Source organism: Sturnira hondurensis, unplaced genomic scaffold, assembly GCF_014824575.4.
Source record: "Sturnira hondurensis isolate 20B ecotype Veracruz unplaced genomic scaffold, ASM1482457v3 Scaffold0021143, whole genome shotgun sequence".
NCBI classification, from domain to species: domain Eukaryota; kingdom Metazoa; phylum Chordata; class Mammalia; order Chiroptera; family Phyllostomidae; genus Sturnira; species Sturnira hondurensis.
The window spans coordinates 20,337,807-20,359,296 of record NW_028093774.1 but is presented as its reverse complement, the minus strand read 5'-3'; positions in this window follow the sequence as shown (position 1 = coordinate 20,359,296).

Below are 21,490 nucleotides of genomic sequence, written 5' to 3'. Positions count from 1 at the left end.
GGGACTCACGTGCCCTGCTTCATCCAGGACCTCTTTCCTTAGCCTCTCAATAATTGCCGCACTCTACTGCCCGTATCTGAACCCAGGCCTGGCCTCCCTCGGACGTCCCATCTAGGGGATCTGATGTATCATGTACCTCTTCTCTCCAGTTGTTTGAGTCATTACATTGAACTGACCGGGAGATTTATTATCCGTATCCCCAGCACCTAGCACAGTGCCCAGCATGCAGCTGGTGCTGATGATGGTGATGAATACAGAGAGGAGAAACTCTATGGATCAGCGCCAGTGTTGGCATTTAGTGTTCTAGCCACGTTGCACTGTGTGAAGTCTCTGAACTTGTCTCTGAGTTCCTTCACCCCTAACCTGCTTTTGCCCCACCCTCACCCCTTGTACCTTCCTCCCCTTCAACTGGCTAAATCTTCTTATCCTTCAGGTCACAGCTCGAATACAACATTCACCAAAAGTCTTCTTTTGCCCCTCAGTTGATTAGGCTCTCTCCTATTCGCTGGCAGAACCCCGTTATCGCAACTGCCTTTGCTTTTAAGTTAAATGTATTGGGGGTGACATTGGTTAATAAGTTTATGTAAATTTCAAGCATGCGATTCTGTAACATATCTTCTGATGTTGCACTGTGTGCTTGCCACCCAAAATGCAGTCTCCTTCTGTCACCGTGTATTTGACCCTCTTCACCCTCTTCAGCCTCCTGCCTCCCCCTCCCCTCTGGTAACCACCGTACTGTTGGGTGTGTGCCTATGAGTTCTTTTTGTTTGTTTCCTTCTTTCTGTTTTTTAACCCATATATAAGTTAAATCCTATTTCACTCATATATAAGTGAGAAGGCTCTTGTCCTTTTTATCAGACTTACCTCACTTAGCATGATATTCTCAAGACCTACTATAAACGGCATTTTCATCTTTTCTTGTGGCTGAGTAATATTCTATTGTATTTAAGTACCACATCCTCATAGTTGCCTCTGTCACTGTCATTTTGTGTGTCTTGAGTCCCTATTAGACAGATGTATGTTCTACGATGGCAAGATTTGATTCTTTTTTTCTTCTGAAACTCTAGTACCTCACACTGGGTAAGTTCTCAACAAACCTTTGGTGAATGGCCATGCTTTTCAATCACCCAGCAGATTCTGATTCCTCGCTCTGGGTGGGACCCGCGGTCCTGCATTTCTGACAAGAGCCAGATGCTGCTGGTGCCCATGGTCCATGAGCCGCACTCTGAACAGTGAGGTAATAGGGTAGACCCTCCCACCATCACCCTGCTGTGGCCAAAAAGTCTGCATTTAAAAAAAGCTGGACACAGAAACTAGTATAAAGGACACATGGAGAACAACTAGGGGGGTGGAAATGGGAGGGAGGTGAGGAGCATGGGGGGGTGGGCTGGGATGGGAGTGGGGGACGGAAAACTACTTGAACAAGAATTAAAATTTAAAAAAAAGAAAAAGAAAAGCTAGACAAGGTTTAGGGTACAAATAACAGCCACAGGACAGAAGTTCCCCAGTCATTGCTGAGCTGACTGACTCATTTATAGAGATGGAACCAATAACCTTGGCCTTACTAACAACTGAGCTAACTTCCACAAACCAATAAATAACAACATTTGGCTAATGAACATTTCAAAATTGTTTCATTCCCTGCCCACACTCTAGAACAGGTGCTAATGAACCATGAAATGTCTAAAGCATCGGCAGGAAGGAGGAAGGGAGGCAGGGCTGACCCACGCCTGAGGCAAACATCCTTAAAAGTCAAGAGCTGCGCAATGTGGTACCCTGGGTTGGATCCGAGAATAAAAAAAGACATGAGTAGAAAAACTGGTGGTATTAGAATAAAGGTAGGAGTTTAGTTACCAGTAATGTACCAATATCACGTTGTTAATTTCGACAAATGTTTTATTAGGAGAAAGTGAATGAGGAGTATATGGGAACTCTCTGTGTTGTTCTTTGCAACTTTTTTGTAAATCTAAAATTATCCCCAAATGAAAAGTTTATGAAAAGAATGCAGAACTAGACTGTATAGATTTTCTTTACTTCATGTAATGGTATTACCATTTATCGAAAATGTAAAACAATTGCCATTGACTTAATAAAAAATTGGTAATGTGTGTTCAGGGCTAAAACCCTCCAACTAAAACTCAGTAACAATCAGGGATGGCATTTGAGGATGGCTCGTCCCGGTGGCACCCGGCCGGGTAGCACACCAGTGACACCTACACTCCGAAGTGCTTTGTCATGCATCATGAATTGGCTCCTGAGCCTTCCCTTCATTTTTTCAGCAGATGAGTAATTTCGTCCATGCTTGACAATCTCTGATGTGCTTGTATAACAATATTACCTAACAGACTTTGTCCTGGCCTCACATTCGGCCTCAACTGTGTTCCCTTATCTACTAGAGACTCGAAGCCTTGTGAGGCCATGGTCCTGAACTTATCCACCCTGTATGTGCAGTATCTGACTGAAAACTGGGCAACCACAGATTCTCAATAATTGCTCATCAGATAGATGAATAAAGGAGGTACTTCAGCATTTGAAGTAAATTCCTGCCTGAGAAACATCAATTTTCCAGTCATTTTTATTATGTAAACCTATCACTTGGATGGAACTTAACGATGTTCAGGTCTTACAAAAAAACTTATCAACAGACCTTTTCCAACTCTGGTGAATTCTTGGGGAGTCATGAAGACCCTGTTAACCCTTGCGGAGACCATGGCTCTAACTAACGCAGTGCATAGTGAGTGAGCTCTGGGCTCGGCAGGCTGCTCCCTGGGACCCGCACTGAGGCCTGGGGGCCGGGCAGGTCACAGAGGCATGGTTGGTGGCAAGTCACTTGTGTACGTGTTGCTGTGTCTGCCCGCCAGAGCCTGCTTCCCTCCAGCAGCTGCTCCTCGCCCACGCCAACGTGGTGGAAAAGGAACTCACGGCTCATCTGCTTCCCGGGTAGAACTGTGACCCCTGCCAGGCCAGTCAGAGCCTTTGGCGGAGTTTTTAGAGCTTGGAGCTGGAGGAGAAAGGGTGTTTTCTTTTTAGAGCATGAAATTGGGAGGACATGATGCAAGAGCAGCTGTCGGCTACTTTTCCTGTCCTCTGGAGAAAATCTGCCGAAGGAGAGAGGGCCTGAGTCAAGCTATAAAGACGGAGAGAGAAAGAGAGACCTAGCGGCCATGTTGAAGGGTCTGGACCCAACTCTCCTTCAGGTCACCTCATCCCCTGAGCTTCTCGGTTATTAGAGCCAACAAGCGCCTTTTTTCTCCTTAGGCTGATACGAGTTTCTGTAAGTTGCCACAGAGAGTTCTGCCATGCAGAGTTCTCTAATCCTGGGGGAGAGGTGTGCCATTTCCTGCCCACACCTAACGGGGACTGGTATCAGCAGGAGCCAGCCACGTGAGCCTCTGCTTGAGGGGGGCTGTGGCAGAGGGGTCAGCCCTCCTCCCCTAACTCAGGCTCTCTCTCCCATGGCGTGACACTGCCACTGGGGGATGGCACCTCACCCGCAGACTGCATTTCCCTTCTCCTCTCACATTTAGGTGGGAACACATGGTTGGTTCTCACCAGTGGAGTGTGAGTGGAAGTGACATGTGTCATTTCCAGACTGGATGGCAGTCAGGAAGCAGGGGCTCCTTTGCCACTCTCTCCTTTAGCTACCTACTAACTGGGCCAGGAGGATTCTGAGGCTCTCGAGGATCACAGAGCCACAGCTGGAAGGAGCTTGGGTCCTGCCTTCAGGCCAGGAAAACTCCCATTTGACTCTTATGTGAGAAATAAACTTTATTATGCTAAGCCACTGAACTGTTGGGGGTTTATTTCTTGTAGCAGCTAGCATTACTCTGACTAGTACATTTCCCAGAACTGGAGCTGAATTGACTTGAAGATTTTGTAAGTAGGAAGACTTACGAACTTAAGAGAGAGAAGCCCAGAGTTCACACAGGAGCTGAAATCTGTGGTTGAGTCCAAGGGATGATTTCAAGGGTGGAAACAGGAAGCCAAGTTGGGGGATCATCAACCCGGTGGGCCCTGGAGGAGGTGGTGAGTGGAGACTGAGAGTGGGAAGAGACACAAAGTGAGAGCCAACCAAGTGGTGCCTGTGGCTTGGTTTTGCGGCAGCCAGCAGCATGGAACATGGGTGGGTCTGCCTGATTCAGAGGGGCAGAGGCAGGAAGCACAGGTAACCTGGGGGACTAGTGCCAGGTGTTTGGCCAAGGAGTTGAGCCGAATTCACAAACAGGAAATCAGTTATGACGTCAGAACCTCCAAGGCTTGGGAACATGCTGGGATGTAGAACAGGAAACAGGTCAAGGCAAGCAGTTTAGAACTAATGACCGAGGTATTTGGGGGCCTCATTCTCTGTGGAGCTTTGGGATGGGCCCAGTGGGTAGAGGGAGGCAGCAGGGCAGGTGGGGAGGGGGCAGAGGAAGGACTAACGCCCGGAAGAAGAAGCTGCTGCTACGTCCTGTGGATTACTGCCGTGTGTGCACGCAGTCCCAACCTCCTCAGATCTCCCAGTTCTTCAAGAAAAGCAGGAAATCTGGATTTTTTTCCTCCGTAAAATCTGGTTTTAAATGCTGGCAATGGATTCAAAATTTTAAAAAACACCCCGTGGGCCAAACAAAACACATTTCCAGGCTGAGCTAGCCCACTGGCTGCCAGCGTCTGGCCTCCAGCTTAAAGGAAATGGGCAGAACCAAAAGCATGTAAAAAACAAAAACAAAAAGCATGAGAATCATTCACAGTCTCCTCTCACTTCCAAGCATCACAGGATACTCCTGGAAAGAGATCTCTGCCGCGCTGCTCACAAACACACAATACGTTCGGTTTTTCAGAAAAGCTATGGGTTTCTGGAAGTTGCCAGAGACATAGAACCTTATAGTTCCCCAAATCTATTTGTTCCCTCAAATCTGGATCTGTGGCTTTGATAGTGTGAGGTCATTTTCTTTAATCTTTCTAACAGTTGCATAAGTTTCTAGACTTTCTTTGCAGAAAGGCCATCAACTCTATCTTGACAGTTGAGTTTCCAGTAAAAGCAATCACCTGAGTGAAGGCAATTTAGAGAAACAGTACTTGAGCCAAATAAGAGTTTGGCTAACTAAATTTTATGATAGGAAGTGCTTCCAGGCCAAAACCCTCAGAAGGTGATCAAAGGTTTTCAAGACTGGTTCCAACAAGTTCAGTTTATTAACCTTGGCCTGGGTCCGAGCCAAGGCCATGCTCTGAGGATGGGGCAAAGGCAGAATCTATTTTTTTTTTAAATGTAGTGTCTTAGAGAGTATGCACTGATGTGACTGGCTGCTGAACTATTCATTTTTGGTGCCCCAGCTCAGTGCCCAGCACAAGGCTTTGCACATCCCAGCTGTCCTGTTTGTCCTGAGCTGAGATGTTTGTCAGATGTGGGACTTCCAGCCCTAAAACCAGGACATGTCTTGTTCACCGTACTTGCAAACTAGAACAGTTGGTCACCCTATATCCCAGGTCCTTTTCTCAGGGTTCATGCTATGAAGCTTTGGCTTTTTTTAAACTAAACTTATTGGGGTGACATTGGTTCACATCATTATATGGATTTCGGGTGTACGTTTCTATGATACATGGTCTGTATATTGCACTGTGTGCCCACCACCCAAACACATTTTTTTGACTGTCCCTTAAAAAACAAAACAAAACAACTCTCCCTCCTCGAGTTCAACAGTGCTGTGCTCTCTCTGCTTTCTCTCTATTTCTCTGGTTGTTCTTAGTCATTGTTTTTACTGCATTCTCTTTCTCCTCCTCCTACTCCTCAGCTATGAATTGCATCTCAAGGTCCAGCCCATAGGCCTCTGCTCTATTTTCTGCCCATCTCAATGGACTCATTATTACGGGGAATAACTCCACATTTAGGTCCTGAGGTCATGTTCTCACCTGAGATCCAAGCTTCCAGGCCCAACTACTTTATGAACGTTTTTCACTGGGGGTCCTGAATCATCTCATGCCCTGAGTCATTATCTACCAGCCCAGTTCAGCTCCCACTCACTTACCCGGTATCATCTTCCATCAGAAGCAACACATTCTTTTCAAGCTTTAAGTCCCCAAATCCTAGACCAACCCCAAATTTGTGTCCATGCACTATATATGCACTCACAGCAGCAACCATGCTGTTGGGCCCATTGGAATAGCATAATAAATGCTTGTTGGATCAAATTAGATCCTGGGAAAGGAGCCCAAGGCGGAGGACACAGAACATCATCCTCCAAGAGGCTTAAGATATCCGAGTACCAAGGATGTGTTGTGAAGAGCGGGCAGATGTGATTCATCATTGCAGACCTAGTTAAATGCAAATCTTCACTGATACAACTCAACCAGACATGGGACCACCTATTAGTCAAATTAACTCACGTGCTGTTACATTTCCAGTTCAGTTTTTGCTGTGATGATGGACTTTCAGGCATGGTCAGAGGTACTTCCAAGGTTCCAGACAATTTAGAAAAGTCAACAAGACGCATATGAATTTCACTGTTTTACTTTATCTGCTGAGTTCTTGACAAAAGAGCCTGCCTTTAATCATTAAATGCTCAGAATCAGAGCAAATGCTCAGAATCTTGGATGCTCGTGGCCAGCATCCAAGCCTTTCTCCTTCCTGTCCTCTACCTTTTCCCACAATCTTTTTTTTTCTTGAATAAAATTACTCTTACAAGTAATTTTACAAATAATCGCTTAAAAACACTTTTGAAATAAAGTTATACCATGTGTTGGTGGGGGCTGGCAGCTTGGAAACTTTACCCTTACCTTTAGGAAAACCCTCCTCCCCGTGGGCCTCCCTCTGCAGAGATCCCCAAGTCTGGGGGTTTCCCCAGACTTCCTCTCTTTGCGTCTGTCCAGCGTGGAGCGCATCTCAGAACAGGAGTTTCACAACCTCAGCACTACTGACCTGGGGCTCGTTCACCCTTTGGCAAGGGACGGTGCCATCCCGTGTATCGTGGGGTGTTGAGCATCACCCGGACTCCATCTGCCTCCTGAATGCCAGCCCCACACAAACACTCCCTCCAGCTGAGACAACCAAAAATATCACCAGGGCGAGTGATTCTTTTCCTCAGAAAAAAAGTGGGGCCTGTTTACCTGCATTCTTGAGAGGTCTCTTTGTTCTTTGAGCCCCTTCAGGTCATTCCAGCCTTACCCCCCAACCCCCGCCCTTTCCCCAGAGCCTGGCAGGAGAGGATTATCTCTAGGCAGGGCCCAAGGCTGAACTTGACAGGCCATCAATCAGGGGGNCAAGGGACGGTGCCATCCCGCGTATCGTGGGGTGTTGAGCATCACCCGGACTCCATCTGCCTCCTGAATGCCAGCCCCACACAAACACTCCCTCCAGCTGAGACAACCAAAAATATCACCAGGCCTTGTCGAAATCTCCTCGGGGACACACTGCCCGGTGAGTGATTCTTTTCCTCAGAAAAAAAGTGGGGCCTGTTTACCTGCATTCTTGAGAGGTCTCTTTGTTCTTTGAGCCCCTTCAGGTCATTCCAGCCTTACCCCCCAACCCCCGCCCTTTCCCCAGAGCCTGGCAGGAGAGGATTATCTCTAGGCAGGGCCCAAGGCTGAACTTGACAGGCCATCAATCAGGGGGCCTGTAATTGGACTTATTACCTTATCTGAGCCAGTTCTCCTTTGAAAGACCACTGCACCGGTTGACTCCAGAATAATTAGCCTCTCCTTGGGGAAGGAGGGTTGGGATCTGAGGCACCATCAGAATGGGTGGCCTGAGTCAGCAGAGCCTGGGGATTTCCAAGGGGAACTGTGCAGACAGAATTCCCCCAGGATGATGGTCTAGACAGGGCTCACCCTTCCCTCTGCTCACCAGGGGCTTCTGCTTCCCCTTTAGGAAGAGGAAACACCCTGGGTGTTTATTTTTGGGGCTGAGGATCGGCCATGAATAAGCCCCAGGATGGGCAGCAGGACCAGCCTTCCCCTGTGAGACGCATTGCAGGGAGTAGGCAGCTCGGGCTGCTGTCCCCCCCCCCCCAGGGTGCTCTAAGGAGCCGTGAGACCAAGCAGGAAAGTAAAGGAAAGCCAATACCAGGGATGAAGTCCAGTAAATTTTAAAAATGTAACTTAAAAGCAGATTAGAATTCTTGTAAAACTTCCCAATGTGAAGAAAAATCTATTGTATTGATAAAAATAAATAACCCCAGAGCCATTGGCAGCCATCGTTGGGAGTGCCTTCCACGTGCAAGTCGACAGAGGGCCGGGCTCATCTTAGGCATGCTAGTACATAATTTTATTCCACCCAAAGATATGTCTTCTGAACACTTCCGCATGTTAATAATTACATGCGCTCTTCCAGATTTTTAAGGGGGAAAAAGGTTTTGTATGGTCTGAATATGCCATAATTAATTTAACTAAAGTCTATGCTTAAACATTATAGATGTTCCCATTTTTGCCATTAGAAACTATGCCTGCCAACATATTTGTACATAACTACGCTCTTCCCGGTTGTGTTCTCTAAAGTTCTTCATTCATCTCCTTTCTTCTTTCACCACCTCCCTGCTTCATTGCCTGCCCCCTTCTCCACCCCAACGGTTGCTGACAGCACATTATATGCTTCCGACCCCTTTCTCCGGGCCCCGCGGTGAGGTTCAGCCTGTGCAGAGGCTGAACTCAGCAGGCTGATTGATCTGTGTGATCATCTGTTTGTGAGTAATGGGACACTGCTCCATATTTCTAGGGTCTGCTCTTCCACACTGATGAGAAACTACCTCTCTCCACGAGTTTTCCCAGGAGCGAGCAGCCCTGGGAGTAGGAGATCCGAGAACTTTCTGTGTCTCCCGCTGCTACTTGGTGGCCTTGGTTAGGGGCCATTGTCCCTTCAGACTTTTACTTTCCTCACCTGTGAAATGGGAGCATGCTACTGCCCCATCTACTTTACTGAATTATTCTGAGCAAATTCTCAAGCGAGAATTTTTTATGTATATTTATATTTATACATAGTAAACTTTGTTAGCCATGGCAGCCAAAGAGAGTGTCTTTTACTTGCTATTTTCCATATACCCCTGGTATTTCTCTGCGCCTTTGCTTAAGCATTCCGGGAAGTGCTTAGACTTACGGGAGGAGCAGGGGGAAACATCCTTCCACCTGGACATCCTTCCACCTGCTCCACACGTCCGAGCCCCACCCAGCCCTCGAGGCCCATGCAGATTTCACCTCTTGCATGGAATGATCTCTGATGCTTCCATGGAAATCACTTCCAAGCTGGAAAGCACTTCATCTCCTCAGGACCCTTTATTTTTCATTTTACTCATTTTTCCCCTTGCAGTATTCTGCTTTAATTTTTTAAAACCTGAATTTAAAAGCTCCTGAGGACAGGAACTGGATCTCACACGTCTCGTGTTACTGTGGGGTCGGGTGGTAACCCCCACGACACACTCAGACTTTCGTCAAGTAAAGGAGTGACTAAAGTGAGTGAGAGAACCAGTGCTCTCTGCTGCCACTTTGTCACAAATGACCCCCATGGAGACCGTTTCGGGAACAGATCAGCACTGTGGAAGATCATGCCCCACCCCCCCACCCCTGGAAATGCTGCCTGTGGAAAACACAAAACAGCACAAAGATAAATGAAAAGTGCTCATTTACACTTTAGCCACCCGGAGAAATGTCACCTTTAACATTTTAGTGTATGTCTCTTTTTGTCTCTCTATGCATATACATGCTTATAAAATGTGACACATGGATGTACGTGTGTGTGTAGACACACACTTGGATGCCCCGGTCCCTGCTCCTCGGTTCTGGTTCTAGGAGGTCCAGGTGCATTTCCCTTCAGGGCTGGTCAAAGGAGGTTCCAGGGCCCTTGGTGCTCACTGAGTCACTGAGGGGCAGGAGGAACACTGAGCAGAGACTGGCGGGTCCCTGGGGGGTCCTGTGTCCCTGGGCCAGACGTGGGACAGAGGGGCAGTGCCTAGTTTCTCTCTCTTCCTGACCCCTCTCATTCTCACCCCTCTCCGGGGAAGTCCAGGTCCTCCAGGAATTCGGGGTCTCACTCACCCAAGAAAACTTTGGCCCTGGAGCAACAATGTCCCTGTTGTCCCAGACCTCCCTGTTGGCAGCACCAAACATACGAGAATTACCCAATCGGTGAGTGGGTGAACCAGCCCTCCCCGGGAGTTGTAACACTCCCAGAGCGGGGACAGAAGTGCCCCCACCCCCCTGGACGAATCCTCGGGCAGACCGTGGCCGACGGATTGAGGGGCGTGTTTGCAGTGGGACAGTGGACAAGGACTCACATTCATGGTGTGTTGACTCTGTGCCAGACGCTGCTGCACTGTCACACGTTCCCACTTAACCTTCGAGAGAAACCCTCAAGATGGTATCACCAAGCCCATCGGACAGGAGAGGAAACTGAGGCTGGTGCGGAGACCTCTAAAATAAAACTGCATGAATGTAGTTCACCCCAGCTGGTGTCCCATGAGGCCACCCTGCTGTTCACTGCCGGTGCTTCCCGATCGCTTCCCCTCCTGCCACCAACACCTAGTGACCTTTCCCCCCCGAGGATTCCCTCATCTCCACAGCCCTTCCCTCAGCGAGACTCATCGCCTCTGGCTCCAAAGCACTTTCCTAGCCTTTCGCATCTGTCCGTCATCACTGCTTCCAAACTGGTGGAAAGCACCACCGTTCTCTCCCAAGCTACTGCAATCGTGGTTTATTATCCACACCTAACTCAAAATTATCTTTTAAACAGATCTTACCATGCCCCTACTTCAAAGCTTCTTGTGGGTGTCCAGCAAAGCTTTGACAAAACCCAAAACCTTGGCTTGCAAAGCCCTAGCAGAAGTGTCTGACCTTTTGGCCTCTCTGGGCCACACTGGAAGAAGAAGAGCTGTCTTGGGCCACACATTACATACAGTGCAACATGTAATCACATACACACAAATCTCATAATGTTTTTTTTTAAATATTTATTTATTTATCTTTAGAGGGGAAGGGAAGGAGAGAGGAAGGGAAATATCAATGTATGGTTGCTTCTCGTGCATCCCCTGCTGGGAACTGGCCCCTGCCGGGAACTGGCCTGCAACCCAGGTATATGTCCTGACTGGGAATCGAACCGCGATCGTCTGGTTCGCAGGCCCGCACTCAATCCACTGAGCTACACCAGCCAGGGCTTCATAATGTTTTAAGTAAATTCACAATTTTGTATTGGGCCATATTCACAGCCATCCTGGGCTGCAGGTGGCCCCCCGGTCGCAGGTTGGACAGCCCTGAACACAGGATGTGGCCTGCCTGTTCCTCAGGCCCCAGGGCCTGCCACTTCCTGAAGCCTCCTCAGCCGGGCCACACTGCCCTTCCGCCTGTTCCTGCGACAGTCGAGCCAACCCCTCCTCAGGGACACCGCTGTTGCTGTAGTTCATGTCTGGACTGCTCTCACCCCTCCGCGGCCCCTTCTGGTTCCTTCTTGCCATTCAGGACTCAGTTTAAGGTTACCGCCTCTGAGAGGTTCTCACTAAGCACCAGTTCTAAGTAGCCACTCAATCGCTCGCTGTGCAGTTTAATGATCTGCATAGAAACTACCACTATCGGGTTCTATAAAAATGTCATCATTCATCCATTCACTCATTTATTCCCTGTGTCCTCCCACAGAATCCGTCGCCAATGCCAACAGGGTCTGGCATGTATTGGCCACTCAATAAGTCTTAGTCAAATGACTTTGTGACGGAATGAATGAATGACATTTTTTTCTCTCATAAATGCATGGACATTCATCATCAGTTAGGGGCCAGATACTAAGCTGAGGGTTATGCGAAAAGTAAAGATGAACGAGACACGTGAACCCTCAATAAGTGCTTAATTTATGACGTCTGAGACGCCCTTCGAAAGACTCTAGAAACAGAAGGGAGAGGGGTGGAAGAAGGCTTGCCAGCTGCTGACAGCCGAGGCAGCACAATGAGGAAAGAGGGTGTGTCATACAGCGTCCGACACAAAAAAGTCCCTGCTTTATTACAAAATCTTTCATTATAAAACCATAAATATGTGATTCTGTAACAGAGCAATAGCACACTCAAGCACACCGTATGACATTTTAGGTGAAATGTTCAAATTAAAACTATGCATTAGCACACCCATATTATTGCCCTACCAACCACACTGGAGCCGGCCTTAACTTCTGCCGGACCCTGTACTATTCTCTTGACTATGATGTACCTTTGAAAATATCCCAAAGGGAAGGATGTTTCTCTTTGTTTAAAGAAGCTAATGATCAAAATGGGAGGAACGCACAAAAGTACCTTCTTTGCTTTATTGGCCGAGAATGTAAATGACACAAAAGTAACTTCTTGGCTGCGGATTGCTGAGAATGCTATAAATGAGGGAGCCTGTTAGTGAATGAATAAACATTTATTACAGTGACTGGGCATCTAGTGCATGCCAGGTACTGGCTAACTGCCAGGGATAGGATGATAAATGAGACTCACACACAGGGCCCGCTGTCATGCAGTGCACAGTCTAGCTGATGGATACAGGCACAGTCGCTGGATGAGTGTGTAACAGAGAGCACGCAGTTGGTCTGGGGTTCAGGAAAATGAGGGGGTAAAGGGACGGCAGCAGCAGCCTTCCAGGCAGAGGGGACAGCTTGTACAATGGCTCAGTGGTGTGAGAAAGCATGGCACACCCCAGGAGCCAGAGAAGATCAGCATTCTAGGGCAGGCAGAGCAAGGAGGAAAGTGGGAAGTGACAAGGCTGGACCAATGTGTAGGAGGGCCAGCCCAACAGGAATGTGAAAGTCCCTTTCAGCATTTGGATTTTATTCTCTGCCACTAAAGCGGGATGTGGGAAGGTTTCTCGGAGTAGGCAACCTATGCACTAGGCTTTGAAGGTTGGGGAGAATTGCAGCAGGCAAAGGAACCTCGGAGAGGCATTCCTGGTAAAAGTAACAGAGTAAACTCTGATCTGGAGGGAGAAAGTCCAAGGTGTTGAGGAAATAGTGGGCGGCTCATCAAGGGAGGGGCTCATGGTACATGCAGGGGTGTAGAGGGCAATCAGCTGAGATAGGAAGGTCAGAGACAAGCGCCAGACATGGTTTGTGAAGGAGTTTGGACTTTATTCCTCAGACAATGGGGAGCCGCTGAATATTTTTTGATCATTGGACAAATATGATCAGAGCTGCCCTGAGGAAGGATGGATTCGATGGGGAAAGCAGGTGGGGGAGGTCATCATTTACATGAGAGGTGGTGTGAGCCTAGCACTAAACAATTTATGGAGCACACACTATGTGCCGGGAATTGTGCCGAAAGCTGGAAATACAAAGAGGACAAGGGACTGTTCTGTCTGGCCCCATGGAACTCATAGATGGTTAAAATGACAATGACACTACAGTGTGATGACAAGCCTGGATGTTAGGGTAACCCTTAGGAAGTGAGGTGGGCACGGGCACTGAACCCTGCCTGAAGTGGGGGTGGTGGTCAGGAAAGTCTTTCTGAATTAGACCTAGGCGTCACTGGGCCCTTCTGGGGGGATGAGTTACGGGGGGGGGAAAAGGGTGGAGAGCAGCCTTTCAGGTGGCGGCAGCACAAGTAGAGAAGCTTGGAGGGTCGAAAACAGAATGACTGCTGGCTGGGGAGGAAGATGGGGAAGCTGGTGCTGGGTCTGCAGAGAAGGCCAGGGAAATCGGCAGGAGACAGCGAGAGCTCTGCATGTGAAATGGTCTGCTTCCTTATCACCAAGGCAATGGAAATTAATGACCCCGCCTCCTTCTCTCCCTGTCCTGGGGGTGGGTGATAGATCCTCTCTGTATTTGCTGCTTCAGCGATACCTTAGCATTCTGTCTTTTCACCTTCCTATTTGACAACTTTAGACTTAGTAAATAATTGATTGATCTGAAATTAATCTTAAATCTTAAAGGAGCTCTGTTAGACTTGCTGATGTGATTTCAGTCTTCTGGCTGGACCCTGATGATAGAAAGGGCTTGAGGGATTTTCTGAGGAGATTTACGTTCGGACAGCTCTCCTTTGGGGCGTTTGTAGAGAATGCAGCCGGAGGCAGGGAGTCCATCTGGGCAGGGGTTAGTATTCTAGGGGAGGTCAGATGACAGCCTGAATGCAAACTGTGGGACGGAGATGGAAAGGAGGGGATATGATCAAGAGAGCCTCGAGGAATAGAATTCACAGAAGATAGAGGCCACTCAGGTTTGCTTGGGCTTCTGGGTTTGCTTGGTGGTGTTGTTAAGGAGACTGAGTCCGAGGGGCTGTGGAACCGCTGGGTAGAAATGCTCTGGAGGCAGCCGCCTTCTAAACAAACCTGGGGGCCAGGAGTGTGAATGGAGCAGATGGTTAATTAGCAAATCAACAGAGAATGGTTGTGCTGAGGTTCCGGATGAGCGAGCACCTGGATAGCATGTGCCTGTGGGTGGAACCCTGGGATCCGATCCTGTAGGACCTGAGCTGAGAAGAGGAACGCACAGAGAATCCTGAAGAGCAGGCTGGGAACCCCCAAAATGGTGGAGGAAGGACAAGGCAGGGCACCCTAAAGAGGCAGATTCATCAAGGGAGGTGTGTTGTAGACTCAGGGATATGTACGCATTTTCAAAGTCATTCCTTCCAGTAAGTTTGGAATATTAAGCAGAAGCTTTTTCAAATCAATTCTTTTTTAAAAATCCTCACCCAAGTATTCATGTATTGATTTTAGAGATAGAAAAGGAGAGAGAGTGAGAGAGAGACATGGATCGGCTGCCTCCTGTATGTGCTCTGACCAGAGACCAAACTCACAACCTAGGGATGTGCCCTCACAGGGAACCTAACACTTGACCTCTCGGTGCACAGGACAATGCTCCAACGGACAGAGCCACACTTGTCAGGGCTCAAGTCAATTCTGTTGTCACCAGGCGACCTGGCCCAACCCTTCATCATTGTCCAATTGCGTCAGGAGAAACCACCTGGCAGGAAGGAGCCAGGTGGAGAAGAGAGCAGCCAGTCTTACAGTCAATAACCAGTGATAAGGCCAGATATGTGGCAATATCAAGTAATCAGGAACTGGCGTCATCTCAGGCATCATAGTCAACTGCCTTTAGCTGGGAGACAAGGAAGGGGTGGAGGGGTGTCCCAGACACCTGGGAGGGTATGTGGGAAGGGCACACATTTATGGAGTGGGCCAGATGCAGTGCTAGGCTCTTTGCGAATTATCCCAATTAACCCTCCCAACAGCCCCACCCCTTTGAAAGATAAAGAAGCTGAGGCTTAGAAAGGTTATGAATAATGTACCAATGTTGCATAATAAGCGGGTGACCAAAGACTTGAGCCCAGGAGGCCAAAGCCTGTGCTATCTCAAATGAGCCCTCGGTCTCCAGCCCAGTCCATTTCCCTGGTGACCTGAAGGGCTATGTTCTTTAATTTTGGGGCACTGACACAGACCTTCCCGGTGAAGTGTGAGCTGGGGGATGGCTCAGCACCCAGTCGGCGGCCTGACTTAGGGGTTCTGCACGGGTGGCTCACTGCTGGCTCCCTTCCACACCACACTTCCCGTTTCACCATCCCCACCCACTGTCTCCCTCCTGGGTTTCCTGCCAAATGCCTTCCTTGCCACTCCCGGGATGAGGGTGAGGTGACTGGGGGACGGCTGCAATGAGGAGTCTGTCAGACCTGCTTACCATCCAGACACCCTAAGACTTGAGGAGCCACCAGCAGCTCTGGGAGTGGGCCAATTTCCACCCAATTTCTGAGACCCTACAAGACCCTCTTTGAGCCCAATGACAGGTCAAATAACAGTAGCAGTTAAATGGGACTGAGCGGCTTTTGTATGCCAAACTTAAGCCTTACTGGCGTTGTTCCACATAATCCTTAACACAGCCCCGTGGTGTCCGCACAATTGTCCCGCCCATTCCGCAGGAAAGGGAATAGGCTCGAAGAGCGGTGTGAACGCCTAGGAAGCACCAGGAATGTCTGAATGGAAGGCACAGAGAGGTGTCTCCCACGCTGCCCTTGCTTCCTCTTCTGTCCCTGCCCCCAAGTGCCGTGAGAAGTGCCTCCCCTCTTCCGACCAAGGCCAAAGGAAATTCTGACCAGGGTTGCAAGATGGTGGCGAAGAAAATGTGTGCCTTGGGTACACCCAGAGTCCCAATGGGAAGCTTTTACTCCGTAATTATTTTTTACACGTAGAGGAATAAAAAGCTCTGTCCCGTGTTACAGGTATTTATGTTATCGGTGGAGCCAAAAAGGAAGGGGGGGGGGTGTGTGCGCCTGTACCGGTGTAGGTGCACACATGCCCATATGAAGGTGGGGGTGACTGCATTTTCTAAACCAAAAATCAGGCCGCACGGACTGGCCAGAAAACTGTCTTTGAGGAGACAGTTCAGCAACAATGAAACTGATCCAGAGACTGTTGGCTAACAATTCAGCGGAGATGCCCTATTCGCTGTCAGGGTGTCCTGGAGGCCTCTGGGAGAGACGCTATTTGGCTGAGCGTTGAGGACTGGATCCGTGAGCAGAGATTTGCCAGCCGCCACGGCCCACTAAGGATCAGCATTGTTTTATGTGCTTTTAAAGAAGCTGTTAGAGAGGATCTGATATTCCCAGAACATTCCAGGGAAATGTTACAGCCTCAAACTAGAGGAAAGATCTGAAACAGTATCTTCTTTTAGGGGAATACATTATATTAATGTATATTAGGGAATATATTAATAATTGAGTGAAAAAATATGTATATTCATGGAGACTTGAACCAGGTCTGCCTGCATATGAGGTAAAAAAGATGACCTCTGCTTAAAGTCCCCAGGAAGTGAAGGTAAAAGTGATTTTTGTTTTGTGCGACACAAATTCAGAAAACATATGTCACTTCCTACCATTGCCACCTGCTGGCTCCCAGATACTGGGGGCCAGGCCCAAAGAAGACCGAGGCTGGGATCGCAGGGATAATGGGGTGACATGTGTGCAGGGGTGATTATGGCCTGGTGCTATAGGGGCAAGTACAATATGCTGTGGAGTCCAAAAGATGATAAACTCTCCCTGCAGGCCAACTCCCAGCAGGGGATGCATGAAAGGCAACCATACATTGATGTTTCTCTCCCTCTCTCCTTCCCCTCTAAAGATAAATAAATAAATAAAACCTTAAAAAAAAAAAAAGATGATAAACTCATTCCTGGGAAGGGCTTGGTGTGGGTTACCCAGTGCTGCATTACAGATTCCCACAAACTCGGTGGCTTAAAACCACAAACATCTATTATCTCATAGTTCTTGTGCGCCGGGAGCCCAGGCAGGGCCGACTGGGCCTTCTGCTCAGGGCCTCACCAGGCTGCAACCCAGGCGCCCGTTCGGCTGCCTTCCCATCTGAGTTTCAGGTCCTCTTCCAAGCTCACATGGTTACTTCCTTCATTCTGTATGACTGTTGTCCCCACTTTCCTCCTAGCTGTCAGTAGGGACCATTCTCCAAACCCTCTGCTGCTCCCAAGTCCTTCTCACATGGCTCTTCCCATAGGCCCTCTAACCACATGGCACTTTGCTCCTTCAAGGCCAGCAGGAGAGCCTAATTTCAACAGGCCAGAGTCGGGCTGGGTTCCCAGTTTCTCTTTTGGAGAGCTCACCTGATTAGCTCAGACCTACCCAGGATAATATTTCTTTGAATCAACTCTTAATTACTACAACTCTTAATGCCTTTTGCCGCAATCAAGGAAGCGATGTCACACCATACTCATGGACCCTCCCCACACTCCAGGGGACACAAGGGCATGTGAGACACGCACCCCAGAGGGCAGGAATCTGGGGCCCATTTTAGAATTCTGCCTACCAAAGGAAGAGGGACGCGGCAGGCTAGGTTATCCTCGAGCTGAGTACTGAAGAATGAATTTAAATGCTCTGGGCCGCCAAGGAAGAGAAGCATCTGGAAAAGACAGAGGGAAGCATAGAAAGGACATAACCATAAACAAAGGTACAAGAGCATGAGGAAACCTATTCGGTCGCAGTGGAGTTGTCCGGTGGGGTCACAGGCTGGGGTTGGGACTGAGAAAAGAGAGACACGAAGTCATGAACACCACGTTCTTTCAATGAGTCCTTGGCCTGGTAGGCTAGAGACGAAAACTGCCCAACAGTAATAATTTCACCTTAAAGCCCCTTCCACTTGCATCTCTCCATTCTTCCACCCCCAACTCCTTTAGAAAGGTCCTTTCCCGGGCAGTCTCTCTCCAGGGATCCCTGACCTCACCCCTCAGTGCATCGCAGCTCTGCAGGTCTTACAAGATAGAGATCCACACTCTTCCCAGACACTTATGCCCAGGCTTCTGGGGGGAAGCAGACTCTTGCTTATTGAGTCATCTTCTGGAAGCTCTGTGTGTGTGTGTGTGTGTGTGTGTGTGTGTGTGGAGAGGAATCAAAGACACCAGAGAGCTAGTCCATCTACACACACATACACACACACACACACACACACACACACACAAAAGCTAAGAGAGGAGAAGTTGAAAGAGAAAGAGACATATTCACCAGGGCTGGTGTCTGGAAGTTTTAGGGAGCTCAGAGCAGCTCCAAGGTTCAGAGAGGAAAGGAAAGGAGGAGTTCAGAGGTGCAGTTGTGTTTACTGACTAGATTCTTCCTTTTAATGTTATCTTTCATTCTTCTCAACACTTAAATAACAATGTGGATAAAAATTTAAATGAGTTTTAATGAGATTATTTTGCCTATGTAAGTATGGTTTTGGAAGATGCTACTGCGAAGATCCCGGGCCATGTAGGAGCTCCAGGGTTTCCCCAAGTCACCCCCAAAGGAAAAGGAGTCGATGAATCACTGATGCCTCCTTGTGAAATAGTTTAATATACCACCAGCCTCTCTCTGAAGCATTTACTTAAAAGAGAACTCCAAGGACAGAAGCATCCCCCCACCTCCAGAAATTAACGTGCACAAGCAGAATTTCAGAAGTTACAGTAGAGCATGATGGCCTTTCTTAAAAACACAGACAGAACACCAGCCTGTTTCACTCTGCCTTGTCTGTGCTATTAATGTAATTTCTCTGGTCTCTGTTTCTGGGGGTCAGCTGTGCTTCCTCCCTTGGAATTTATATTGGAATTTATATCTGGTACCCAGGGATCAAGATAACAAACGTTTAACTACATATTTTTTTGGGGGGGAATATTTTGCCCTGCCCATCTTTAAGCAGAAAAAGAAAAGATCACCCCACTGCCTCAGCTGGACAGCATGTCTGCCCATGACACTTGTGAGCAGTGACCTTGGCTTCCAGACAAGGTCAAGGTCCCAAGGCCTACAGAATAGTCAGCCAAATCCACTCAGCCTTGTCCTTTGTCCTGATGTATAGGTGCAGCCTTTTTATCTCCACAGGGTATGTGTTTGGTCAGACTGAAGCAAACACAGCATGATTTTGTTTTCGTTTTGCAGGATGGGCTTCTAAAGGAGGGACATCGCAGCCAAACTTGACCCCATGTAGGCCAGAGAGAAGTGGTGTGGAGGGCAGGGAAGAACTGGGAGATAAAATGGGGGCTGGTATGGAAATCGACTTCCTCCGAAAAAGCCTGGAACATTCTTCTCAAAGCCCCAAACAGCCAAGCTCCTTACACCAGCTCCAAACCATTCCCTTGAAATGTTCTCCCCAGAGCAGGGCTCCACAACAGGGCACACGAACAGCTCGAGCACGCACACACACGCAGACACACATCTCCGTCTGGTGACAGATTGGGCCCGAAGAATCTGGCAGTCTGCGTGGCCGATGGCAGTGTTGAGCCTGCTCTCACTGTCTCCCAGGAGCCCCACTGCAGACGCAGGTGCGCGTCAGTGCCTGCTCTAATTTTATCCCTGCTTGATGGAGGAGACTAACTGAGCAGCAGGAGGCTGCTATTTTGGGTCTCTCCGCGGCTCTGGGTTATATAAAGACTATTGCCGTGACCTGCATTGCTTTACGGCTGAGCCTCACTCTTGCGCATCCTGTCACAATATGTCATCAGTTCAGATATTCACACACACATCCCCGGGTCTCTTGGGGCATGAGAAGGGAGGTGTGTGCTGGAGGGCTGCGTGTGTGTGCATTCGTGCACGCACGCCCTTCTGCCAGTTCGCTGTGGGAGGAGGCATATGCTCCCTGCATATACTACCGAGCAGGGGAATAGGGTGTGAAAGATCCTTCTGGTGGAGGAGCCGAGTGTCTGTGGCCCGGGCCATTGGACAGAGCACGTTTGTCGGCTGGTGTCGTGGGCCTGCTTTGGCATGGCGATAAGAATAACTTCTACTTCAATAACTCTTTTCATTTGGAAGGAACCCAAGAGTTTCATAAATTATACACAAACAGCTCTGCCTCTGAATGGCAGGAATTTTTCATCTGGAATGAGGACCAGCAGCGAGACAGACAAATATGAAAGCCTGAGCTTAGGGATGGGTTGATGACAGAAAATGACATTTCCCACATCACGGGACAAATCTGTCTTGGAAATTTTTCCTTACAGATCAAGAACCTTATGGGGCTGGTATTGGGACTCCTGTGTAAAGATAGGGGCTTGCTAGATTTCGTCGTGTCTGATATCTAATTTATCTTTGTATTCCCTAGTATTAAATCTTAATAAGTGTTTTAGGTATGTAAATTTCAATGAACATACAGCAGAATCCTAGTATAATATAGATCATCAAAGTATGGATTTTAAAAACCTGGTTTCTCAAAATATGCATTGTTCACGCAGAACAAGCCAGAAGGAGCCTGATGAGCTTACCACACAGGTATCTGCCCCACCCCCAGTATGAGCAGGGGACAGGAGATGTTCTGTGCTCAGCGAGCTGCGTGTCTCCCACATACAATCACCCAGGGTATATTCTGGCGGACGTGATGGAGCCCATAAGGCATTACCCAGGGGAGCGAGAACTTGGCAGACACACAGCTTGGCTCCTGGATCCTGACAGAATGTGAGGCCTGGGGCTGGCACTCCTGTTTCTGATGTGGGTTTTCTGTCCTTGGCAGCTACCCCCGCAGTGGGGCTCCCACGACTAGGGACCCCGCTAAGGCACTGTTTCTTAGCGGCTCTTTGAAAGGCTCTGAAGACCCTTCTCTTCTACTGGCCGTAGCACTTACAAAGGGTTTTAGAGAGGAAAAGTCCAGAGCTATCCATGAAGAAAACCGGAAGAATGTGGCAGCCTGCCACCGAGGACTGAAGGGAACTGGACCAGATTCAAAGACTGGGCTTGCAGAGGCCGGATGGGGAAATGAAGCTAGGAATGGGGAAGGTATGAATGAATCACTGTGTCTAGTTTATTAAAAATTAACTTAAACAGAATCTCACCACTCATGGTTCTCCCCTCTGCCCTGGCTGGGGACAGGCACTCACCCCTCTGGCTCCTCATTGGTCTCCCGGTAGCCCCCGCCAACAGTGACCCTTCTAAAACACAAATCTGGCCGCTCCACTGCACGAACTTCTTCAAAGTTTCTTCACTTGTCTCTCTCCACAGAGACCCCGAATACTTTAGCAGGCGTACAAGGCTCTCTGGGGTCTGGGGCCTGGTTTTCCCTCTGGCATAGCTTGCATAGCAACCCTCCCAACCCTCCCCAGAGCAGGCCACCTCCCTCCCCTCCT